Here is a 27316-nt window from a genome sequence, read left to right as displayed (position 1 = left end):
CTCAGCACAAATGCACTGTACTTTCATCTGTACCGTAATAATCAATTTTTAAGTAGATATTTAATGGATAGTAGAAGCTTGCTGAGACAGTTGAGTGGTTAGTATGGGTTTCAGAGACACACAACAGTTAGGTTGGGTAGGAATGACAGTATCCATCACTGAAAGACAATAGTGAAATTGTTGGATTTGAATATTATTCCAACATTTGCAGATTCAAAATCAGTAGACCTGTTCTCCGGTATAAATCATCGACAAGGGAACTATACCTCAGCAAGCACTGTGCTCCTGGCATGAATCAGTGCCCTGTGGAATATACTCCAATTTGGATCATTGACCATGGAACTATACTCCAGTATACATTGATACTGTATGCTGCATGATGGAGTACAGTTCAATCATCACCAATTCTTGCCAGCTGACACCAGCTACAAATGCACTGCAGTAACTCGCCAAGGCTCCTTTGCCAGTCAATAGTGTTATTATCACCACTAGCTGAGACCTCCACCACTTGGATGGACAAGATAACAACCACATAGCAATCCCACCATCTGCAGGTACCTCTCCAAGTCGCACGCCACTGTGACTTAGTTATAAATGGCTGTTCTTTCATTGTGGTTAGGCTTAATACCTGGAGCTCCCTACCCTTATAGCAGTGTGGGTGCAGCATTTTTCTTCTTCTTAGGCAGTCCCTCGAGGATGACTTGCTTCCACTCTGGTTCTGTGTGTTCTGTGATGGCTAACAAGGCCAATCTGTGAACCATAGACTATTCCACAGTTAGGGCAGAAGATGGCTAATGGGGCAGGTAGGTGAGCATATTGTGAGGTGTGTGCACCATCTGCTGCTTAGGTAGGGCCTCTGTGTTCTTCTGATGCATGGACTCAAGGTTCTCAATACCATCCCGAGTGCTCCTTCTCCACTTTGACTGGACATGAGGCAAAGATATGAGGAGTCAGTGGGGTTGTTGCACTTCTAGAAGCTTGAATATTTTTCTCAGTTCACCTGATACACTTCCATGACAGAGGCTGGAATAGTATATTTGATTTGGGAGGTTGGTGTCAAGGATGCAAACGACTTGGCTAGTCCAAAGTACCTGACCAAGGAAAATGAGGACCTTGGGCTGAGGATGTTGGTTTGGGAGAGAATGCTGATGTTGCTTCACTTATCTTTCCAGTGAATTTGGAGGAATTTATGGAGACGGCATTGGTGATACCTTTCCAGTGCCTTGAAGTGCTTGTAGGTAGTCCAGATTTATAGAGTTACGGAAACAGGCCCTTCAGCCCAACTCATCCATGCGGACCAAGTTTCCTTCCTGAACTAGTCAAACTTACTTGCATTTGGCCCATATGCCTCTAAATCCTTCCCCCCCCCACCCTCCATATTCACCCCCCCCCCCAACTTCTCATTTCTTTTTCTTTTTTCCCTTTTCTTTGGAGCAGACTCAATGGGCCAAATGGCCTACTTCTGCTCCCTTGTCTTGTGATCTTGTGATCTAAAACTTTTCTATCCATATACCTGTTCAAGTATCCTTTCAATGTTGTAACTTACCCGCCTCTACTACTTCCTCTGGCATTTGGTTCCACATACCCACTACCCTCTGGGTGAAAACCTTGTCCCTCAGATTCCCTTTAAATCTTTCCCCTCTCACTTTAAATCTCTGGTCTTCTAGAGTATGGTCTACTCTTAGAGTATAGATCTCTGCCCTCTAGTCTTAGACTCTCCTACAGTGGGAAAAAGTCTGTGACCATTCACCTTATCTATTCAACTCATGATTTTATAAACTTCAGAAAGGTCACCCCCTCAGCCTCCTATGCTCCCAGGAAAAAGCCCCATCCCATACAGTCTCTCCTGATAACTCAAGCCCTCCAGTCCTGGTGTCATCCTTGTAAATCTTTTCTGCACCCTTCCATATACCAACCAGCCTCTGTGTGAAAAACCTGCCCCTCAGATCCTAAGGGTACAAGTACATAATTCCCTGAAAGTGGCCATGCAGGTAGACAGGGTCGTGAAGAAAGGGTATGCTGTACCCTGTGTTAATGAAACTGCTCTCTAGAATGAATCAATATTGATAGAACAGCAAACTGGTATGAATCAATGCCCACTGGGGATCTATACCTCTCCTGTGTATAAGTGCCCATGGCATTGTACCAATGCATCTTTACTCATGCAACTTTGCTGAAATAAGAGTCAGTGGCAACAGTCAATTGTAATGAAACTGTAAACTGGTGTGGATTAGGTCCCATAGTACTCAACTCTGCATGAATAATTGCCCTTCAGACTCCATTCCTAACATGAACCTGTGCCCAGGAAAATGTATTCTAGTTCTAATCAGTATCAATAGAACAGTAGCTCAATGTGAGCCAGTGATTGTGGGACATTAAAATGATATCTTTATTAGTCACATGTATATCAAAACACACAGTGAAGTGCTTCTTTTGCGTAGAGTGTTCTGGGGGCAGCCCGCAAGTGTCGTCACACTTCCGGTGTCAACATGGCATGCCCACAACTTCCTAACCTGTACGTCTTTGGAATATGGGAGGAAACTGGAGCACCCGGAGGAAACCCATGCAGACATGGGGAGAACGTACAAACTCCTTAAGACAGTGGCCAGAATTGAACCCAAGTTGCTGGTTCTGTAATAATGTTATGTTAACCGCTACACTACCGTGCCAGCCTGTCATGATTTGGTGCCTATGTGAGAGTTATGGGAAACTGGTGCAGAGGAGGAGTTGAGGCCAGTGTAGATCAGCCATGATGATATTGAATGGTGGGGCAGGCCTGTGAGGCAGTGTGGCCTACTCCTGTTTCTAAATACTTGTGTTCTTGCCTCTGTATGTTCCAAAACATCAAACAAGATTGAATTAGTAACAGTACAACTTGATCTCAATATGGTTTAGTATGAATCAGTCCACATGGAACCCTTCTATTATGAATCATGTCCATGGGCCCATAATCCAGTATGAATCAGCACCACCGGGCCCATACTTCAGCAAGTATCAATGATCTTTTTGACTGTAGTCCAGTATTAATGCCCATGGGACAGCATTCTGACATGTGTCAGTGTTTATAAGCTTCTTCTTTGGTAGGGACGTGTGCAAATGACTGTGCCGCAGTACAGCTGAAACTTGGTATGAATCTGTATTGTAACCCTGGCTAGAATCAATACTTTCAAGTGAGGACTGGAGAAACTGGGGAGGAAGGAATGAAAATGTGCAGAAATCCCCAGTCAGCACCAGTGTCATACCACTTCCCTGTTCTAGGCAAGGGCTGTGTATACTGGTTATCCCAAGCCAGTTGAAAGTCTTTATAGTTACTGGAGAAAGCAACGCCGATTGGAATTTGGAATTGGAATTGGTTTATTATTGTCATTTGTACAGAGGTACAGTGAAAAACTTGTCTTGCATACCGTTTATGCAGATCAATTCATTACATAGTGCACTGAGGTTGTACAAGGTAAAACAATACAGAATGCAGAGTAAAGTGTCACAGCTACAGAGAAAGTGCAGTGCAGGTAGAAAATAAGGTGGAAGGTCATAACGAGGTAGATTGTGAGGTCAAGAGTCCATCTTATTGTACTAGGGAGCCATTCAATAGTCTTATAATAGCAGGACAGAAGCTGTCCTTGAGCCTGGTGGTACATGCTTTCAGGCTTTTGTATCTTCTGCCTGATGGGAGAGGGGAGAAGAGAGAATGTCTGGGGTGGGTGGGGACTTTGATTATGCTGGCTGTTTTACCGAGGCAGAGAGTCCATGGAGGGGAGGCTGGTTTCCGTGATGAACTGAGCAGTGTCCAGAATTCTATGTGGTTTCTTGCAGTCCTGGGCAGAGCAGTTGCCGTACCAAGCCGTGATGCATCCAGGTAGGATGCTTTCTATGGTGCATCGATAAAAGTTAGTGAGTGTCAAGGGGGACATGGCAAATTTCTTTAGCCTCCTGAGGAAGTAGAGGCGCTGGTGAGCTTTCTTGGCTGTGGTGTCTACATGGTTGGACCAGGACAGGCTATTGGTGATGTTCACTCCTAGGAACTTGAAGCTCTCAACCCTCTCAACCTCAGCACCATTGATGTAGACAGGTGCATGTGCACCACCCCCTTTCCTGAAGTCAATGACCAGCTCTTTTGTTTTGCTGACGTTGAGGGAAAGGTTGTAGTTATGACACCATGTCACTAAGCTCCCTATCTCCTTCCTGTACACTGACTCATTGTTATTTGAGATACGGCCCACGGTGGTATCATCTGCAAACTTGTAGATGGATAAGATAAGCAGAATCTGGCCACGCAGTCATGAATGTATAGGGAGTAGAGTCGGGGGCTGAGGACACAGACTTGTGGGGCACCAGTGTTGAGAATAATTGTGCTGGAGGTATTGCTGCCTATCCTCACTGTTGAGTGAAGTCAAGGATCCAGTTGCAAAGGGAGGTGTTGAGTCCCAGGTCTCAGAGTCTGGTGATGAGTGTGCTTGGAATTATAGTATTGAAGGCAGAGCTGTAGTCAATAAACAATAGTCTAATGTAGGTGTCTTTACTGTCCAGATGCTCCAGAGATGAGTGTGGTGCCAGGGAGATGACTTCCGCCATAGACCTGTTTCAGCAGTAGGCTTGAGGCTGTCTGGGAGGCTGGAGCTGATGCATGACCTGAGCAGCCTCTCGAAGCACTTCATGATGGTGGATGTCAGAGCCACAAGGTGGTAGTCATTAAGGCATGTTACTTTGCTTTTCTTTGGTACCAGGATGACAGTGGTCTTCTTAAAGCAGGTGGGAACCTCAGATTGAAGCGGGGCGAGGTTACAAATGTCTGCAAATACCCCTGCCAGCTGAGCTGCACAGGATCTGAGGACACAGCCAGGGACACCATCCGGGCCAGATCTTTTCTGTGGGTTCACTCTCCGGAAGACTGATCTTACGTCCTCAACGGTGACCATGGGTTCAGGTTCTTTGGAGGCTGTCAGGGTGGGTGGTGACATACCAATCCCCTTCTGTTCAAGACGTGAATAGAATATGTTAAGCTCATTGGCAAGGGATTAGCAAGCAAATCAAATCACAAGGTATGACTTTGTCTTTGCAAACCCATGCTTGAATTGTCCCATAAACAAAAGGATTCCTTTATAGACCTGAATGAACGAAGTGTCTCCAATTTGACCAGTTGTTGCCAGACCAAGTTTCTTAGATGATGCTCAGTGATTAAAGTGACTTGAGTTCAGATTGATTTGAATCAGCCAGGGCTGACTCTGGCCACTGTGCTGGGGCTTTGATTGTAATTCAGGCTGGCACTCCACTGCAGAACTGAGAGAGTGCTGCACTCTCAGAGGGAGCATCTTTCAGATGAAATGCAGCACCCAAGACCCAATCTGTCCCTCAGGTGTCCGTAAGAAATCCCAAGGTGCTCCTTTGAGGAAGCAAAAGAGTTCTTCCACCTAACTTTTATACCTCAACCAACATACATGCATGAACAGATTAACTGGTTTTAATTTCCTTGTTGTGCATAAAATGGTTGCCCAATCTTCCACATTACGACATGGCTGAGATGTACTTTATTGGCTATGAAGCACCTCCAGTTCATTATTAGAGCTATGTAAATACAGCTTTATTCTGTACTCTTAATTACAGAATCTGGATCTCAAACATAAAGCAATCAAACAGTTGTCTCTCATTACTTTTGTGGATTGTGGCTGTTAACAGTTGTGAGCTGGTGATCTCACTGGGGGCAGCCTGTAAGGGTTTGAACATCCCTCCTGTGAGCATAAGGGTGTCACTTAGTTCCACCTCCGCTGAGCAAGCACCTGCTGAAGCTTTTTACTTGTTGCTTTTAGTCAAGTGGGTGAGATATGCTGCTGCAAGAAGGAGCAAGGAGCCTCAGTGAAATTCCTGACAGACCCCTACACTGGGACTCTCAAAGTTTTGTACCAGGCCAGTCTGGTTTTGGAGCTAGTTTTGAAATACTGCCCAACTAAAAGCAGGGATGCAGCAATTTACAGTGACTCCTCCCCTTTTGCTAACTTGTGCCTTTGATCTCAGTTGCCCTTTATCTTGAAATACCTATAAAACCTTCCCTAATCTAGTGTAGACATGTTAGTCTCCTCCCCTTGCGCCTGATTGGCGAGACTTAGGCAGAACCTCCCTCGGCTCGCTGCAGCTGATCAGATCTTGGGTTTCAAACGAGGAGGGCAGCCAGCTATGTCCCCTTCTTCCTGACTTCTCACAGAGCAGGAGCGGCAGCAAGTAGGCAGCGCAAAGTTTAAACAAAGAACGTGTGAGGGTCTGATGGATCTTCAGTGTGGGGGGAAGTGAGTGGATATAAACCTCCCACTTGTGCCAAGTTTTTATTAACTGTGGCTTTGCAGACTTCTTCATGCACTGCGGATAATGGGATTCTGAAGATGAAGCAGGTATGACTATCCTAAACAAACTGCTACCGTGGCATAGCTCTTGAGGCTGGTTGAAAGCTTTGCCATTTGATTTGGTATTCGCAGGCTTTGCCAATGCAGAACTTTGGCAGCGTCCTGAACATTGCTGTTAACTGCAGTAAGTGAATGGAATCACTGGCCTGAGTCTCTGTTAGTTAATTAGTGCCCTGCCAGTAGGAAGTCTGGCAAGTTTTTTTTGTGTTGTCTGGGCCCTTTGATCATTTGTATAGCAAATAGACGTGCAGTGTCTCCATGGCAACCTATGCTTGTAGGTTGGTGGGAACAGAAAGGATTCCTCAGCATGGACAAAGAGCAGTTTGTTAGTATACTTGATTTTAAACAGCAGCGCAGCGCTGAACAGAAGGTGAATCACTTTACAGTACTTAAATTAGAGCTGCGAGTTTTAAGGATTCTGGTTAACAGTTCTTTTGCGAGACCCAACTTTGTTCCTGCGTTTCAGGGCTGGAGGATGGGTTGGAGCAGTCACTTCCTTGGTTTATCGGTAGAAATGCTAAGTGTCTGTACTGCCGCCATCGCATAATGCAAGAGTTACCCACAGAGCAAGTGACTCTTCCTCGCTAGCTTCAGGAAGGTGTCGGTTCACTCAAGTGAACAGCGAGTGACGGTGCTTCAGTATTACTGTACTGATGAAGTTTGAGTCCAGTTATGAGGCTGACTTAACACCAATTTTACTGGCAGTGATTCAGCACCAGGCACACTCCTACGGACTAGATCCAACATGAGTGCAACCGGTATTCATTCCACTCGACATACCTCACCCTCCTTTAAAGGGTAATTGTAACTTATTTCTGGTATCTTTAATCAAAGGTATCATAATGCGTGTCTAATCCCAACACTTTTTGTTAGTTTGTGTAAAATGTAGCTGACAAATTGCTTGGCAGTAGTTGCAGAATTAAGAAGTGCACCATCTTAGACTTTTTTTGCTTTAAAAGCTGAGTGGAGTTGAAGGAACCGTCATTCTGTGAACCTTCCATGCATGTGTTTCAAACTAGTGTTATTCAACCACGGCTCGTAGTTTTTAATTTCAGTGGGATTCTTGCATTTGTCTTTCAGCACCTGAGTCTTGAGCACAGTTTGTGTGTGATTCTCTTAGTAACCTGCAGAGGTCAGGTAGTGGATAATGCGGCAGCGTTCGAGTTAGTTTCATCCCAACCCTTTCTCCCCAGCACCACCCCCGCCCCCCCCCCCCCTCCTTCCACCCCAACACATTACTTAGAGCTCATCTCTGCCGGTCTGAGTTTATGATGAGGGAGGAAAGAAATCAAGAGCACATCAGAAACATCTATAAGACTTAGTGTCTTGTAGTTGAGAGATTCAAACACAATTCAAAAGTCTCTGCATGTCTACACAAGTGTATTTCTGGATGGAGATCCTAAGCATTGGCTTATTTTCCCTCTTTCTGGGAGGGAGAAGCATAAATCTGGACTGATCTTTCATCCAGATATTAGTTTTCATTGAATCCATGTGGTGCTATGCTCTTTGCCACTACTCAGCTCAATCTCATCCCAAATTTAGAGGTTTATGATCTGAACCCACTTTAGAGGGTTCTGCTGATAATCCAGGTAGTCAAATCATGCAGCTTATGAATTTGGACCAGGAGTAGGCCACTCAGCCCCCCCAGTCTGCTCTGCCATTCAATAAGACCTGATTGTAACCTCAGCTCCAAATTCCCTCCCCACCCACCACAGCACTGTTCAAGGCAGAGCAGGAGAAACACTCACCACCGAGAGGGGACTTGATAGAGGTGCACAAGATGATAAGAGGCATAGATCAAGTGGACAGTCAGACTTTTTCCAGGGTGAAAATCCCTTGCATGAAGGGGCACAATTTTAAGGTGATTGGAGGAAGGTATAGGGGGATGTCAGAGGTAAGTTTTTTTTAAAGAGTGGTGGGCGTGTGGAATGCACTGCCTGCAGAGCTGGTGGAGGCAGATACATTAGGGACTCCTAGATACTCTTAGCCACATGAATGAGTGAAAAATGGAGGGCTATGTGGGAGGGAAGGGTTAGATAGATATTGGAGCAGGATAAAATATCGGCACAGCATCGTGGGCCGAAGGGCCTGCACTGCGCTGTAATGTTCCATGTTCACCTGTAGTAACCTTTCATCCTTTTGACTATCCACTATCTACCCCTGGCTTAAAAATATTCAAAGATTCTGTTCCCATTTCCCTCTTAGGAAAAGAGTTCAAAAGCCTTGTGATCTCAGAAAATTGTGCCTCACCCTGGTCTTGAATTATTTTAAAATTGTGACTCCTTTAGCTTCTTCCTCGAAGGAAAATGTCCTCTGCATATCCACCTGGTCAAGACAACTCAAGGCTGTATGTCTTGATTATGTCCCACTCTTCTAAACTCCAGCAGACAAACCTAGTCTGTCCAACCTTTCCTCAAAAGACAACCTGCCCATTCCAGGTCAGTGCAGTGGAGACCCAAGACACTGCAGATGCTGAAATCTAGTGCAACAAACAATCTGCTGGAGGAGCTCAGTGGGTCGAGCAGCATCTGTGGGACGAGAGTTTTCCTCAATTCCTCTCCCCCTGTGGATGCTGCTCCACCCACTGAGTTTTTCCAGCAGATTGTTTGTGGCTCCAGGTCAGTGCAGTAATGAGGGACTGCCACACCATCAGGAGAGGATGCCATTCAGGTGAGACATTGAGTGGAGATCCCAACCTGCTTCCTTGGGTGGACTCAAAGATCCCACAGCAGTGTTCAAGGCAGAGCAAGGAAACACTTTCCACTGTTCAGGTCAAGATTTATCTCTCCATCTTAATTTCTAAAACCAATCACTATTGATTTTTGTTTGAGACTACACTGAGCATAGGTTACCACCATACTTCCAATGTTACATCAGTGAGTACACTTCAAAATGTATGATGCACAATCAACATCATTGTTTGTACTGAACTCATAAGTGCTTTACACAATCATATAGATGTCCTTGCAATATATATAGGTTTGTTTGCTGTTCCTTTAGGGTGGCATAGTAGTTACTGCTGCTGCCTCACAGCTCCAGTGACTCGGGTTCAATCCTGATCTCAGGTGCTGTCTGTGTTTGTTTGCATATTCTCTGGATTTCTCCTGGGAGCTCAGGTTTCAGTCTTTATTCCAAAGACATGCTGGTAGGTTAATTCACTGCATAAATTACTCCAGTGTTAATGACAAAAAAAATCAAGGGGGTGCTGTTGGGCATGTGTGAGAGTAAGTTGCAGGGATACAGGGAATTAAGGAGAGGGGGGAATGGGACTAATGGGATGTTCCCCTTGAAGCCAGTCTGGACTCCTCCTGTGTTGTAAATGTGATTCAAGGTATTGTATATTCTTTCTCATTTTTAATCTCTTGACATAAGAGACCATTCAGCCTATCGAGTCAATGCCAGTTCTCAGGGTGTTCCCTTCAGTCTTGTTTCCCCACTTACTCCCTTGTTACTTATTCTTGTGTATGTACCCCTCAGCTTTCCCATAATTTTTTTGCCATTACTGACATCAAGGGATTATTAACCTAACGACCAGCATGCCTTCAAGATGTGGGTGGAAACCAGATCGTTCAGGAGAAACCCACAGGGAGAACAGGCAAACTCCACACAGAAGCACCTGAGGTCAGGATCAAATCTGGGTCACTGGAATTGTACAGTAGCAACACTAACTGATGTACCCATGTACCAATTCTTCACTAATACTGGATGTATAAAGCTCCAAACAAACCCTACCAGTTCTGATATCCCAAAAGCAAAATACTGCATGTGAGTATTGTAAATAAAGAGAATGGTGGAAACCCTCAGCAGGTCATTGAGCATCCATGAGAGAGGAACAGGCAACTGCATCATAACAGTTCTGATAATAGGTTATTGACTGGAAGCATTGGGTATTTCTGTCTTCACGGATGTTGAGTATTTCCAACAATTTCTACTTTTGTTTAGTCAATATTTTTTGAGTGAGGGTGAAAGGCAGACAATTGTGCAATAGAAAACAGCAGGAAATTAGCTGTGTGGGCTACGCCCTCATATTACAGAGCCTAGAAAGTGAACAACGGACCAGGACTGCAGGTTTCCTTGGGATGTTACAACTTCCTCATGTGCTCCCAGGTCTTTTCAGAGTGATCTTGCTCAATTTTCTCTCTATCCACAGTGGGCCTGCAGTTTCTTCGAAGCATTCCCATGTTGCCCATAATAGATTTGGTCTCCATTGAAATATTCTTACAGGCTGAAACCTCCCAACCAGAACCTTTCATTTGCAGAGCAGAGTTTGAGAACTTTGCCCTAAGGTATTTTTTTTTGTTTGGTTGGAGTGGAGATTTCCTGCATGGTCTTGTTCACAAGACCGCAGTGAGAGGAAACTCAAATCTGACACATTCTCAGCAACTGTCCCGGATTTCCTTCTTTAGGATTAAAGTCTGAGGAATTCACGCCAGACAATAGCCCCGAATGGAGATGGACCTGCATATAGACACTGTAGAGGAATCTGCACAATCCTTACAGGCTTTAATCTCATGCATACAACCACATTGACTCAGCTCGTCATAACATTCAACAACATATTCTTTAACCTTTGCCCCTTCCTCAGACAAACTGTGCTTTCTTCAATCTGTGGATTTTGTTTTAATTAGTCTGCCCAAAGTTAAAATGGAATGTTTTTTCAATGTGCTCTTTTTTTCCCATGTAATCTAATTTTGCTTCCCCTCACGTGATCCATTTTGGAGAAATTCTGCAGCTAGAAATTCAGGATGTATTGGAAAGCTCCAATTATTGTTTTTGGATGGCTGCCTACATAGGGTGAGCGATATCATTTTATCTGTTAAAGCAGGAGCTTGGCTCTTCTCATGCATTTCCCTGTTTCTCAGAAAGTGTACAGCTCTTCATAAACAATGTGGATTTGTTCATGTGGATTGGATTGAAATCAGACATCTCTTGTTTCCCAACTCAACAGGAGTGAGAGTGGGAGATTAGTATCGGGCTGATGTGACTATCTTGTTGACTGCAGCTGTAACTCAAAGCCGTGTAGAGGGCAGACTCCCTCAGCTGTCTCTGGGGGAATCAGTCATTTCCCTTTAAAGTCACAGGCTGCCTAATATTTTAAGAATGCTGCACTCCAGAGTCAGGGTCACATTGTCCAGGCTGGCTCAAATATTTATCCCTCGACAAGCTTACTATGTGAAATCGTCTGGTTAAACTGGCTCCAGTTATGTCCACTGGGACATAAGAATTCCATGGTTTCTTTGAAAGGAGAGTTGGAATATTTACTCTAGCATGCCCCTCATTCAGCATCCCCACAACGGATGAGCCAGTCAATGTCACATTGATTTTATGGGATCTTGCTGTGCATAAACTGACTGCTGTATTTCCTACCTTACAACTACAATACAAATGCCTCATTGGCTGTCAAATGCTTTGAAGTCATGCCATATAAATAAGTCTTTATCTCTCAATTCTAAACCCATGAGTGGCTAACAAATTCAAAGCACTTTTGATCAATTCGATTGCAGATGTAAACAACCAGAAATTCTGTCAGGATTAATAATATAACATGGATGAGGTGTAAAAGAGGTTCCATCCTACATTAACAAGTAACAATGAATGTAGTTGTAAATGGATGGTGAATGAGCATGTCTGCTGAAAGCCATTATAAGCATTGCTTTTCTGACTAGCAAGCTCAAGCAAGAACTTTCATTTCCAAAAATTATTTGGCAAGGCTGGCATGTATTGCCTATCCCCTGTTGTCCTGCAGGGATGGTGATGGGAACTGAAGCAAAAAAAAACTGCTGGTGCTGGAGTCAGAATATTGGAAATACTTAGCAGGCCAGGTAGCATCAGTGGAGAGAGAAACAACTAATATTTCAGGTTGATGACCCCTCATCACATGGTGATGGGCCTTCATCTTGAATCTTCTATTTGTTTGATGCAACTGTGTCTCATTAACCTTTCTGCAAAATATTCTCTTGTTTCCCTTTAAATGAGATCGTCAAATTTGTGATGGAGTCCATTTTCAGAGGGAAAGAAATAGTGAATCCTGCCACGGCATTTGCATTAGACAATTGTCTCATCATGAAGCCTGCTTGGATCTCCAGCCAATGATTGATTCAGTTTCTAGCCCACACCAAGCATGGTCCATGCAGAGCTTGTTGGGAGATACTCAAAGACATTGAATACCACCTTTGTCCCTCAAATGCTGCCAGTAATTTTTCCTGTGATAAATCACCAATGGTGACAGGGCATCATGATCTCAAAATGGAGGTGTCATTTAGAATGAATGAAGAGTTCCACTGGGTAGCTCACGGTACCACCCCACACAACTGTGGAAATTTTTTTTTGTAGCCTGACAGTTGCGTACATACTGCATAACACTTGTATAACCAAAGCTTCCAATAAATAAATTGTCCTCAATTTTGAAAACTTTGGCAGTTTGCTTGTCAAGTGAAATGAATATTATTTAATACAGACATCTATAAACATTTTATGTGTTCCATATGTTATGCTCATGATCTTCACAATATTAAAGAAATCTGCAGGGAATATTAAGATACACTTGAGGAGACAAACATGCATCAGAAACAAAAGTACTTGGCCAGAGGATACACTACACTTAAAATTAATTAATACACTTCTTCTGAGCTCAAATGTCAACTTTTAAAGGAAATACAGATGGATATAAAATTTGTAAAGCTCTACTTGGCTCTTGTAAGTCTATAAGCTAATAGTGGGACTGTTGACTTGTTGATGAATTGGCTCTATAATTGTCAGGGCAGACTGTTAGCCGTTTGTATCTGAACTGGTTGATGTGAGAAAGTGGGCTGGGCCACAACCGACATCTCCTAATTCTCCCTATGGCCGCATTCACACAGCGCTCCTCCAAACTTTGGGTGAAAAGAGGCAATTGTGAACCACATGGTATAAGTTGGGCTTCTTTGAAATTGTTACTGGAAAGTGTTCAAGACTGCTTCCCCATAAGCCTCGAGTGTGTGGGTTTGAGGAGTTTACAGTTGGAGAGGGGGGTAGTGCGGGATGATATTGGTATTGGCCTCCCCCTAGTGGTCACCTGGGGTGGTTCAGGAGCCCACTGGATGAGGAGTTTGTGAATATGTTGCAAGTTCTTGACAACACAATGGCGCCCCATCCTACTCCCCTATAGTAATAATACCAGTCTGTGACAGGCCAAATTACCATTTGATGAAAGGAAGCAGAGAATTACTCAGAAATGGGTTCATTAGGTTGTAGTTCATTAGGACAGATGCTGGGAGTCTTAGTCCAAAATTTCATGCTGTTGTAAAGAATGCTGCAGCTAAATTTTGATAGTGACATTAAAAATACAATACCAGCTCTTTAAAGGGGCATGTACAGTCTTGGAAAAATACTACTAAGTTGTAATTTGTAATTGAAAGCAAAATGATTGTTATTAATATTGGAATGTATTGTGTTTTCACATTCACAGCTAAAGCCAGACTCCTGAGGAATGTTTGTTCTAAATCTTTAGCATAGTGTGATGCAGACTGAATTAACAATGTCTCTCTCAGTCATTTTGCAGAGATTCCCTCTGTTTTCGCCACCTCTGTCCCTTCTCTGCACCTTTAAATGTTTGATTTCTAATTTCTCCCAATTCTGATGGAGGTATTTATTTGAAACATTAATCAAAAGAACTGCAGATATCAGCAATTATGATATGAAAGTTCAGGTATGAAATTAAAAAAAAGAATCCTGGAAACACCCTGCAGTCAGGCAACATCTGTGGGGGGAGAAAGAGTTAACATTTCAGGTCTGATACCCTTAGTCAGAACTGGAAAGTGAGAAAACAAATTAGTTTTCAGTTGCAGAGAAGGTAGGTAGAACACAAGGAATACCTCCGATAGGGTGAGACCAAGTGAATCAGTTTGGTGGTTAGAATCAGATTATGCTTCCTTGTCTGTGTTAGCTCTTGCTTAGAGCAGGGATGTGGGACATACTTCAGGCCAGACTATACTAATGAAGGAGAAACACTGAGCCAAAATCAGACAGATGACGGGCAGAAATGACTAATTTTTCTGACCTGTAACATTAACTTAGTTTCTCTTTCCAAGGATACTGTCTGACTGCTAGATATTGCTACCATTTCCTGCTTACACTTGACTTCCAACAGCTTCTGTTTCATTTTCTTGTCAATTTAGTTCACTTGTTTTGCTGATCTGTAGAAATCAGAAACTTGCCAAACCTCTTCTCATTGGTCCTGTTAACCACATTTTGGATCATTGTCCATGAGCAACATCTACTAATTCCCTTCTAACTCTGCTCATAATCTCCACTCCATGTGTATAATTCCACATTGAGTTACATCTGTTCTTGGACTCTTTCAAGGTCTAGGCAGCCCTTTCCCAGCCCAACTATTTCCCAGCCTAGCCAGATCTCAGCCCAGAGTTTGGCTTCAGTCAATGCCTACACAGGTTTATCTCTCTCACACCTGACCCAAACCTCAGCAAGTGCTCCCCTCGCACATAATCCCACTGCATGACTGAACTACCCACCATGGCCCCATTTCCAACTTCTGGTCAGATAATCAGTTACATAAATGGAAACTGATTGGGGTTTAGTTTGTCTCCTTCAGGATAGTATGGTAGAAATTGTGTACCCTTTTTAAGTTCTTTGTCTTGACAATTATTACCAACAAATAAACTAATTTACTTGCATTGTTGATGTACAAACTTGCATCTTTCTGATGCAACTGCATTCATTTTTAAATGCTATCACTAAATTACTGAGGCAATTGTATTCTTGATCATACTTTAAAGCACAAGTGTGAATAGCTTTTTTCAATCATTATAATTTAACTCTACAGTAATTAGTGAAAATTAAATATGAACCTGATTTTACCCATTGATGTTTCTTCAGTAAGAAGGATTGTCAGGTGATGTGTCTTTACAGGAATGATGTTCTTACCTGCTGTTGTTTTGGATGATTCTGTAATCACCAGGCATTTGTAAGCCTCAATCCACTGTTTGAGGCAGACCTCGGAATCCAGTGAATATCAATGTCATTCAATGACAGGATAGGGAAACTGCACAAGAGCCTCACTTTCACATTGGGCTGCAGCATCCTGTTGGATATTATCCAAGAGGTTTCATCTCCTGCTTCCAAGCACCTTCCCCAGGCTCTCACCTTGGTTCACAACATTCCCTGTTCCAGAGCCAATATGAAAGCAAACAGGTTCTTTAATACCCAATGAGACAACTCTGAACTGTCACTTAGTCCCATCTTCATAATTGTCAATTAATAATTGAGTATTCAAGCAAAATGAGGTAATTTTTTTACTGCAGCAGAGTCCTGGAGATTATACTCATGCTGAAGCATTGTACCCAGTGGTGTCCTGGTGAGTCATTTATTAATGTGGAGACTCCAGGGTAACCCAGGAAGAATAGTGACTATAGCCCTATATGTCTGTGACTTCAAAATGGATAACTGAATAATTACATCAGGTGATTAAAACCTTGATCAATTGTTGATTTTGGAGTAAATGTTCTGCATCCCATATACATGTGTTATAGTTCTGTTTTAAGCTTTTCTGAATATTTATTCATTCACAGGAAGTGGACATCACTGATAACACTGGCATTTATGGTCTGTCCCAAACTGCCCTGTGCTCAGGAGGCAGTTAAGAACTAATTACATTGTTAGTTTGGAGTCACATGTAAGCCAAACAGGGTGATAATAGATTTTTCTCCCTGCAGAGCTTTGAATCCAGTGCATTTTTATGACAATCCAGTGGTTTCCTGGTTGCTAAGACTAGATTAGGTTGTTTGTGTTAATTGACAATTATGAAGATGGGACTAAGTGACAGTTCAGAGTTGTCTTATTGGGTATTAAAGAACCTGTTTGCTTTCATATTGGCTCTGGAACAGGGAATACTGTGAACTAAGGTGCATGGTGAGAGCCTGGGGAAGGTGCTTGGAAGCAGGAGGTGAAACATTGCAAGTTTTATATCAAGCCCTGTTGAGAGGTTAAATGAATGGAAGAAAGTCCACAGAGGGTACTAAGTGGACATACAATCTGTTAGTTTAATGCCCTGTCCCCCTTGGTTAGTCCTGACTGGAATTATTGAGTCGTACAGCACAGAAACGGGTCCTTCGGTCCATTAAGCCCATGCTGACCATCAAGCACCTATTTTTGCTAATCCTACACTAATCACTATTTTATTCTCCCCCCACACATCAGCTTCCTCTGATTCTAGCACTCACCTAGGTACAAGGGGCAGTTTACAGTGGCCAATCTTTAAGACATGGGGGAAATCGGAGCAACTGGAGGAAACCCACATGGTCACAAGGAGAACGTGCAAACTTCACGCATGCAATACTGGAGGGCAGGATTGAACCTGGTTCACTGGAGCTGTGAGGCAGCAACTCTACTGCCACTGAGACTAACTATGGTCTCGTACTCAGATCTTGAAACACTCTCTCTGCAAGAGCAGCAGAGATGGCTTGCCACTCTGTTTCACTATCATTGCTGTAAATTGCCCCTTCTTAGTTAGGCTACAACTAAAGTAGGAACATGTCCAATATACAGTAACAGTCAGTATATAGTCATGTCACCATGGACCTTCAGTGCTAAGTCCTAACTACCACCCTAGTGCAGTGATGAGGGGATGTTGCAGGATCAGAGGTAACATTGTTAGGCTGAGAGGGTGGGCAAAATGTCCTGGTGTAGGGTTTTGACCTGAAACATTGACAATTCCTTTCCTCCCATAGATGCTGCTCGACCTGCTGAGTTCCTCTGCCAGATTGTTGCTGTAAACAAATGGCCCCTCAGGTGTACCTAGAGAAAAACAAATCCTACAGCAAAATTCCAGGAAGAGCAGGGAAGTTTTCCTCTCTGTCCTGGCTATTATTTATCCCTCAACCAACACCATTAAATCAGATGGTGTAGTTGTGACAGCTTGCAGGAGGCAAACTGACTGTTCAATTGCCAATACTGAAACAATGACTACACAAAAGTTAATTTAAAAGGCACTTTAGTGGGTATAGGAAAGGGGCCCAGGAATGTGAAAAGTATCATTTAAATGCAAGTTCTGTCTTGTACTATTCCAGGGGAACTGAGAGGGTGGGGGCAAGGTTTGAGGGTGTGTGGGAGAGTGCCCAAGGAGGTGTATGCTAATGTGTTTGCTGTGCACATTGTGGTGTTCGTGCCTTGAGTTGGCAGAAGCTCCCTTTCTACACTGTCTGATTCTCAATTTTGACAGACCTGACTATAAGTAGGTCCTGTGGGAGCCCATTCTCCTGATCTCTGTTCACAAAGCAGACAAATCAATTCCTTGAGCTTGCTCCACCAGGCAAAGATCAAGACTGGTCTGATTGTAACCTCACTTAGCATTCCCATCTATTCCTGATCATCTTTCAATTCCTTCCTTATCAAGAATTCATCAACCTCTGCTTTAAATATTCAAAGACTCTGCTTCCATCACTTTTTAAGAGACTCTTGACTCCCTGAGGAAAAACTTCCCCCTCATCCTTCTCTTAAATGGGCAACCCTTCTTTTAAGCAGTTGAGTATTGAAGATCCACTGCAATTCACTTAGCCTGTGGTTAGGTAACATTGACACTTACTAGATGTTGTGGTCTGTTGTCAGATAGTTTTTCTGATTTCTGGAAAGGACGTGTGTATTCATATCCACCTCAGATGGAAAATGGAAGTGATGAGAAGGTCTGTAAAGCCAATAGAAGTCAGGACATTTGCCAATCAATAATTAAAATTATGAATGAAAATATGAGAGGCTGAACTATCTTTGTAGAACATGCTTATTTCATTGAGTTGTGTAGTTTTACCCCCAGGCTTGTTTTAATGCTTTTATATCAACATGTTGTGGGAAGAATTGTGCATCAATACTGCATCAGTCATGACCACTTTCTCACTTAGCATTCAGTTTGATGGATGGATCAACAACAGTATTGGTAGTTTGTTTTCTGATTCATTTGGTTTTTTCCTTCTATATGTAATCATGCTGGTTACCCTACTGTGAACATTGTGCATTACCACTTCCAGTATTATCACTTAAAAATGTTAGCGGTTTGTATGCTTGCTTTATCTAAACCTTGGAGTGCTAATTATGAACTCACCAGTGTTATTACAACGGGTTATCTGAAGTCACTAGTATTGAGGCTGAGCATCCTGAATTCGGAAGTGATAGCTTTCTACCTTATCTGAAATCATAACATTCTGTTATCTAAAGTCATGAGACCTTGTGTTCAATAGTAGTGCATTGTGTTCTCAATGTGTTGGCCATAGATGTTGGCTGATGTTATGAATGTTACCACAATGCATTATCTGAACAGAATAGTTACTGGCTGTTGCAATGTAATCAATGTATTGGAGGTGGGTGGTGTGTGTGTCTTGCATCAGAGTTCATGGTGCAGTAAGTCAACTTACTCAGAAAACAGACGAGATTCTACAGAAGCTGGAATCTGGAGCAACACACAAAATGCTGGAGGAACTCGGCAGGTCAGGCAGCATCTATGGAGAGAAATAAACAGTTGTCGACGTTTCGGGTCGAGACCCTTCATCAGGACTGGAAAGGAAGAGGGCAGAAGCCAGAATAAGAAGGTCGGGGAGGGGGAGGAGCACAGGCTGGCAGGTGATGGGTGAGAGGGGGAAGGTGGATGGGGGAGGGGAATGAAAGGGAGTGATAAGTAGAGGCAAAGGGCTGAAGAAGATAGAATCTGGTAGGAGAGGGGGTAGGAGAGAGACCATGGGGGGGGGTGGAGAAAGGTGGGGAATAGATGGGCAGGTCATGAGGGTGGGGAAGGGGAAAGAAGAGGAGTGAGGGGGTGACTGGAATAAGGAAAACAAAGGGAGGGGGTGGGAAAAGAGGGGGCAGGTTACCAGAAGTTAGAGAGGTTGGCCCTCATATTACTGACTTGGTAGTCTCCAACCTGATGACTTCAACATTGATTTCTCTAACTTCTAGTAAACCCTCCCCTCCTCCCCCACCATTTGTCTTTGCTTGTTCCTGTGGCTCTCTCACCCCTTCTTTCCTCCCCCTTCCCCCCCCATGACCTGCCCATCTATTCCCCACTTCCTTCCCTTTATTCCATGGTCTACTGCCCTCTCCTACCAGATTCTTTCAGCCCTTTGCCTCTTCTACCAATCACCTCTCAGCTTCTTGCATCTCGCCACTCCCCCACCCACCTACCTTCCTCCTCTCGCCTGGACTCGTCTATCACCTGCCTGCGTGTGCTCCTCCTCCTCCCCGACCTTCTTATTCTGGCTTCTGCCCTCTTCCTTTCTGGTTCTGATGAAGGGTCTTGACCCAAAACCTCGACTGTTAATTTCCCTTTTTAAATGCCACCTGATCTGAGTTCCTCCAGCACTTTGTGTGTGTGTGTGTGTGTGTTACTCAGAAAATAGATCCTATTTGAAGAGCCAAGAGAAAAGAAACTACAGTAGCTTTTCCTGATAAACTTCCTCAGAATTTTGGTGAGTGGAGGACAGTTACCTGTAAAGGATGTGCTTAAAATCACTCTCAGATATTACAGTATTATGGTCACCAAGAATAACTGGGAGGAGAATTGTATAGTCATCTATTCTGCCAAGGTATGGTATTGTCACTATAGGCTGCCTTTTCTGAACATGATTTTTTTGGTACTCTGTATTAATCTATTGGCTGAACTTGAGTGTTATTTCTGTGCATTCACATAATTTTTTCACTTATGTGTACACAATGCTATGTGTGTCTGAGCTCATTTCAGTGTTAGCACGATTCATTCTCAGCTCGTTAGTGTTGATACTGAACTCAGGCTCCCCATTAGCCACCTTCACAAATACCCTTAACATTGATTCTGGCTCTGCTAAAGGCTTATGGCATCTGGTCAAAATGGGCCAAGAAACCTCTTGCTGATTATCCTCTCTCAGCTGACAATGTTGAACACTAATTCGAAGAAGTCATTAAGGCAGTAAGGGCATAGAACTTGTGGGACTTTAACATCTACCACCAAGAGTGATACAGTAACATTTGCATTGAATTAGCCGGCCAAGTTGCCAGTCTGGCCCTGAGGTCAAACTCTCAATGAGAGAAAAGGTAGCTTGCCTCATCCTGACCAAACTGCCTGCTGCAGATGCATAATTCATTGGAGTATTGACAGGAAGGATGTGGAATCATTGGAAAGGGTGCAGAGGAGATTCCCCAGGAGGAAGGGGTTAGATAGTCTTGGGTGTGGTTTAAAGGTCAGCACAACATGGTGGGCCGAAGGGCCTGTATGGTGCTGTACTGTTCCATGGAATGACCACTGCACAGTCCACATGGAGACAGTCTTGTGACTCTCCATTGTGTTTGGTATTACCATTGTTCTGCTAAATTATAGATTTAGAACAGATGCAGCAACTCGGCCCTGAGGATCCATGAGGTTATGGATCATCAGTAGCGTCAGGATTGGATTCTGCCATAATCTGTAACCCTATAGCCTGTAATACCTGTCCGATATCATTATTCAGGTGCCCTGGCTTGATAGTAATGAGTGGTTGTTAATTATAATATTGGCTGGGATATCCTACCTAGGGTAGGGGCATGAATTCCATGTATCACAAATGAGGGTGTAGGTTCAAGTTGAGAGGAAGGAGTTTTAATGGAGATCTGAGGGGTGTTTTTTTTTTGCACAGTGGTTGATTATATGGAATGCACTGCTGGAGGAGGAGGTGGAATCAGATACAATCACATGCTTAGACAGACACTTAAATAGGCAAGGTATAGAAGGATAAGGTCCCAAAGCAGGGAAATGGGATTAGTGCAGATGGGTGAAAACATTGGTATGGATGTGGTGGGCTGAAGGGCCTGTTTCTGTGCTGTACAACTCTGGCTCAACAACATTGGAGAGAACTAGGTAACATTTCTTCAGAGGATGCCAAGGTTCTCTGAGTAGACAGACTCTGTTTCACTTGAAGCAGCACCTCTGGTAATGCAGCACTCTGAGTGAAAAATCTGAACCTATAATTTCTGGCTCAGTTGAGTGCCCTACCACCAGTAATGTCCTAAAAACAAAATCATCTTCTGTTGAAACTATTCTCTTAAAAAAAATTGCACTGTAATATTTATACAGAACACATCTAATTTCTCAGTGTATAGCTGCTGACAACTTTAATTCATCACTAGTATGTAATGTTTTGCTGGTGAAGCAGAGATTTTGATTCCATGCATCTCTCAGATGCACTGACTGTTTTTGCCAACAGTTGGTGTTGATGAAATGACTGAAATCAATTTTTACTGTTGGCAATTAAAACTTAGCAACTGAGCTGAAAATTGGCCTGATTAATTGAAAGAACTGCATCTAACATCCATACAGTGCACTTGAACTTCTAGTGCACTGAGGTGCAAATGAATGTTTCCAAGGCCTTGAGTGTAATTGACCAGATGTTACACACCTTCAGATTAGGTTATGTGCCACCCACTACTGTTTCTGAGGCTGGTATACTCTTGGATGGTTAGGGTTGGTGTGGGATAATGGCATACTGATGAATGGTGAGTTGGACAGGTGATGGAATCGGGGATACAAGGACTATTAGGTGGTGTAGAAAGGAACAGAATAGTTGGGGACAAGACTTGCAGTATGAGAATACCAAATGGGTGGCAGACCAGGGCCTAGGATACTGAAGATTGGAGGGAGGGATGAAAGATAAGTAATTGACTTGCCTACCTTGGTTCCTAGTCCGAGGCTGTGTTTGGCAGGACAGGTTTCCAGAAAGTGCCCAGTTCAAGGGTGGTGTGGTCCTGGCTCAGCCATAATGCCCCAAAAGGCAATCACATCAGGGGCACCAGGAATGCAGAACAACCTGGAAATGGTGGTTCCTGTGCTTCACTCTGGGAAGAATGAATTTGAGTTACGTGGTGCTTAGAAACCAGTGTCATAAAGTGTTTAACTCAATCCAGTAGTTTCCAGATAAAAGTAAGCTGATCTAGCAGTAATGGGGGAATGCATGTTTTATTCTATGTATCTCAGACATTCTTAGAATCTACTCAGGATATTCAAGACCACCCATTAGACCTTGCAGGGCTATAGAGGATTACAGCCAAAGTTGATGAAGTAAATTTGTACAACAAGCTACTGTGAACCAGGCAGAGATAAATAAACTGTTAACCTAGATCCATTTGAGGGACACATGTTGACCAAGTCTCCTGAGAAGGCTGATCATCTTGGTGTAATATCTCAGTCAAAAGTCTGCACCTCTGATAGTTCAGCATTCTCTCAACATTGTGGGGTGCCAGCCTGGATTATGTGCTGAGGTCTCCACATCTCTCCACAGGCTGAAGGGCCTGTTCCTGTGCTGTTTTGTTCTTGGGGCCAAGTTGACATGAGTCCTGGACAACACTGCCAGTTTGCAATGCCACTTAATCCAGCAAAATGCAACAGATTGTTGATGCACCGTGAGGCTCCACAAGCAGCATTGAGATAAATAACTGCTTTAATGCTGTTAATTGAGGATAAATATTGAATCGGCCAGCTCCATCACAGGCACAATCCTTCTTGCCATCAAGGACATCTTCAAGATGTGTTGCCTCCAGAAGCTGGAATCCATTATTAAGGGCCCTCGCCATCCAGGACATGCCCTCTTCAAGTTACTACCATTTGGAGAGGAGGTACAGGAGCCTGAAGACCTACAGGAACAGCTTCTTCCCCTCTGACATCAGATTTCTGAATGGTCCGTGAACACTACCTAGGAATTCCTCTTTTGTACTTTACTATGTTACAAAAGACATTTAAAAAAATCATTTATTTTTGTATCTTGCAGTACACTGCTGCTGAAAAACATCAAATATTTCATGACATATGTCAGTGATAATAAATCTGATTCCAAACCTGTTTCTGAATACTTGAGTGAATTACTGACTCTCTTCAAAGCTGTGTCATTATTTGCTTGGTTCTCTAGAATGGGGATTGAACACATTCCTTCTAACTCTGTCATGGTTGCAGTTGCACATCTTCCTTTCCTTTGCAGGTAACTGATTTCAATGAGGTTCTGATTTAGTGTTTATCTACCAAGGAGGCAACTGTACTTGGACAAAACCCTTCCAGGCTCCATTTCTAAAGGCTAACTTTGCTTCTACTTACTATGTTGCATCAAGTATAACCAGGACAAACCAGGGAGTAAGAAATCTAACCACAAGTAGGCATGAGCTGCTTAAGTTCTGACAGCCAGATGTGCAGAGACCTCATTTTTAATATTCTTGGGTGGTTTTAGTATTAATCATCCTTCTAGGATCTTTAGACAGATGAGTATGATTAAAGACTGGAAAATTTTAGTGAGGACTGCACATTGACCCCATCTCCTCACTTTAACACATGCATGCACAGACAGGCACATAAGGTGTGCACACACAGATCACAGACATTGATGGGCACACAGGGGTGCTCACACAGGCAGGGGGGGGTGCAGAAAGAGAATGACCCATGCAGAGATATGGAGAGAGTGACACACAAACAGGCAGTGAGAGGGACAAGTGCAGACACACACAGTATGAGAGGCACACAGGCAGTGACACACAGAAATAGATACTGAGAGAGACAAGTGCAAAGAAATGGGGAAATGCACGCACACACACACTCACCGTCCAATTAAGGAAAGTATATCTGAATGAAAATGTATCTGAATGAGCTTTCTTGTTTCCTATGTAAATTTAACTATACAATTGCATGCACCAACTTAGAAGCTCCATTAAGCTGTACCCTCAGGCACTGACCCATTGACTAAATAGCATTTTTAGCCAAAGCATAGTGGATGAAACCTTCGCTTTAGTTGGCTAGCTGGCTCCATTGCCCTTGCCCATCAATGAGTGTAGTTTATTTGTTTGCAGTGCAAGCTTGGAACAAAGCAGAGTGTCTGTGTTTTCAGAAGGTAAAGGCATACTTCGAAGCTATTGGGGGGTGGTGCATGAAATTCTGATTTCAAGGGTTTGATGGTGCCTTTGAGAAGGTTTTGTGTTGCGAGGGGATTGAGTTTGACGTGGCCCAGCTTGGGCGCTGTGACATAAGCTCAGCAGTGAATGAAGAGACTGACAGGGAGTGCAGGAAACTTTCTGCGGTTTGACAGTGCATCACAATGCCCACTTGGAAAATGGACACTCTAACTGTCACTGACTCAGAGACATTTGTTTGATTTTGGTTGGCAAATATTGAAAAGGAAATTTGTTCCTTGCAAGCCTGCTTTGGCAGACGGATCTGTTTGCTCATTGTGAAAAATGTTTATTCATATTTTTCCAAGTCGAAGCCAGAACAATGGCTGGTATATCATTGCTACTTGTGGGAGCTTGCTGTGCAAAAACTGACTGCCATCTTTTCTGCACTACAACAGTGGCTGCACTTCAGAAGTGCTGTAAAGTGCCTTGGGACAGCTTGTGAAAGGTCCTGCATAAATGCAAGTCTTTCCTTCTCTTTGTACTGAAACCCTTTGTTCCTCATTCACACAGACGGGCTGACGTAAACCCCGGAGAGAAACAATGTCATGGGTGGGCACAGGCCATCACTGTGACTCATCCGGCTGGCCCTTCTCCAGCTAGACATGAAAGGAAGATGGCTGGAATAGTCTTTCATCAAGACTCACTGGCACAGCAGGTGCACGCAGCTCCAGTGACCTGGATTCAATCCTGATCTCTGCTGCTGCCTTAGTGGAGTTTGCACAATCTCCGTGTGACCACATGCAAACTGTAACTCCTGCATTGTACCAAAATATGATTTTTTTTGAATGGAAACTATTTAATTGCAATGAATCACCACAAACTGTTTCCATTACTTGTCCTAGAGACTATTCCATAAATTGTTCACTGAAGAATTGTTCTTGGGATGGGGTGGGTTGGTACTGGGAGGGGTTTTAGAAATCTTAAAACAAGGATCCAAACTTACCATGCATGTGCCTGCCACCATTTTCAAGGTAGCGTGTTTCGCAGGAAGGCCAGCTGTTGTGGGGGCTTTCCACGATATCCAGCAACAGTGGCACCATAAGGTCTGAAGAAGGCCCTCATTTTCCCTTAATGGATGACTCTTTCATGCCAGAAATATCCAAGACTGAAATGTTAAGAATGCATCAACGTGTCAAACCACGCCCTTGAACTCTATCCCACCAACTGGTTAAAATCAGATCAAATATTTCAGCCATTGAAGTGCGAGATATGCAAACATGGAGTCAGAAAGTGAATAGAACGTGTTACCTTAAGGCTGTCGATCATTTGCTTCTGCTTAATGCATTGGAAATATAGGCTTAACATTCATTCACAAGAGTGAGAGCTACAAATCTCTGTGGACATCCCTCACCAGTTTGTCCAGAAGCCATCTAGCCTCGCGCAATGAAGTGGTGAGATTTGCAGTCCTTTCTATGGTTTTGCATATTTGTCACATTTTGGGAGTCACACCCTCACATGAAAGAATCTGAGCTGTTTAACCTAATGGTTGGATCCCTTAAAGCAGCAGTGCTCAAATGGTGTGTGTATCATGTATCAATGGTATTAGTTTATTATTGTCACTTGTACCGAGGTACAGTGAAAAACTTGTATTGCAAACTGATCGTAGAGGTCAGTTCATTACACAGTGCAATTACATTGAGTTAGTACAGAGTTCATTGATATAGTATGGGTAAAAACAATAACAGTACAGGGTAAAAACAATAATAGTACAGAGTAAAGTGTCACAGCTGCAGAGAAAGTGCAGTGCAATAAGGTGCTAGGCCACAAGGTAGATTGTGAGGTCATAGTCCATCTCACTGTATAAAGAAACCGTTCAATAGTCTTATCACAGTGGGGTAGAAGCTGTCCTTAAGTCTGGTGGTACGTGCCCTCGGGCTCCTGCATCTTCTACCCGATGGAAGAGGAGAGAAGAGAGAATGTCCTGGGTGGGTGGCGTCTTTGATTATGCTGGCTGCTTCACCAAGACAGCAAGAGGTAAAGACAGAGTCCAAGGAGGGGAGGCTGGTTTCCGTGATGCGCTGGGCTGTGTCTACAACCCTCTGCAGTTTCTTGCGGTCCTGGGCAGAGCAGTTGCCGTACCAAGCCGTGCATTGGTAAAAGTTGGTGAGAGTCAAAGGGGACAAACTGAATTTCTTTAGCCTCCTGAGGAAGTAGAGGTGCTGGTGAGCTTTCTTGGCCGTGGCATCTACGTGATTTGACCAGGACAGGCTATTGGTGATGTTCACTCCCAGGAACTTGAAGCTGTCAACCCTCTCGACCTCAGCACCATTGATGTAGACAGACAGCAACTCAAGCTTGAGCAAAGGGCTGGAGAGCATGGTGTCACGGACAGGCACTCAAAGGAAAGGCATGCCCTGAAAAAATAAGGTATGAAGCTGGGTGGCAGTGTGAGTTGTAAGGAGAATGGAGAATGGTTTAAAGGGAATACAGACAGGTTTAGTGAATAGGTGACGATGTGGCAGATGGAATATCGTGTAGAAAAATGTGAAAGTCTTCCACTTTGGTAGAAAATAAGGAAAAAAGCAGAATATTTATGAAGTGGTGAGAGACTGAGACTGAAAGATGTTGGTGTTCAGAAGGACCTGGTTGTCCTTGTACAAGAATCACAAAGTTAACAGGCAGGTGTACAGGAAGCTTTAGGAAGGCAAACAGTATGTTGACTTTTATTGCAAGAAGGTTTTAGCACAAGAGGAAAGATGTCACCCTGAGATTATATAGAGCCCTAGTGAGACCACATCTGGAAAATTCTGTGGGTTTGGTCTCCCCAAGGAAGGATATATGGTGATTGAGGGGATGTAACAAAGGCTCACCAGATTGATTCGTGGGATGGTAGGATTGTCCTATGAAGAGAGATAAAACAGATGATAGCCCATACTCTCTAGAGTTTAGAAGAATGAGAGATGACCTCATTGAAACATAAAATTGTTACGAGCCTAGATGCAGAGATATTTCTACCAGAACCAGTCTCAAAATAAGGACTCAGTTGTGCAGGACTGAGATGCAAAGAAATT

General features: G+C 43.4%; 1 protein-coding gene across 1 annotated transcript in view; it reads left to right on the top strand.

Moving 5' to 3' along the window:
- The first annotated feature begins 6169 nt into the window (after nucleotides 1-6169).
- mid1 (midline 1) overlaps nucleotides 6170-27316 on the top strand; it is a 159076-nt gene continuing 137929 nt past the window's right edge. The window contains exon 1 of the mRNA XM_052014851.1: nucleotides 6170-6380. The gene's annotated coding sequence lies outside the window, so the exon portion shown is untranslated. The remainder of the gene's footprint in view (nucleotides 6381-27316) is intronic.

The sequence above is a fragment of the Pristis pectinata genome, chromosome 4 (genome assembly GCF_009764475.1).
Source record: "Pristis pectinata isolate sPriPec2 chromosome 4, sPriPec2.1.pri, whole genome shotgun sequence".
In the NCBI taxonomy this organism is placed as follows: Eukaryota; Metazoa; Chordata; class Chondrichthyes; order Rhinopristiformes; family Pristidae; genus Pristis; species Pristis pectinata.
Note: the sequence above shows the minus strand (reverse complement) of the source record. Positions and strands in the feature narration are given on the sequence as shown.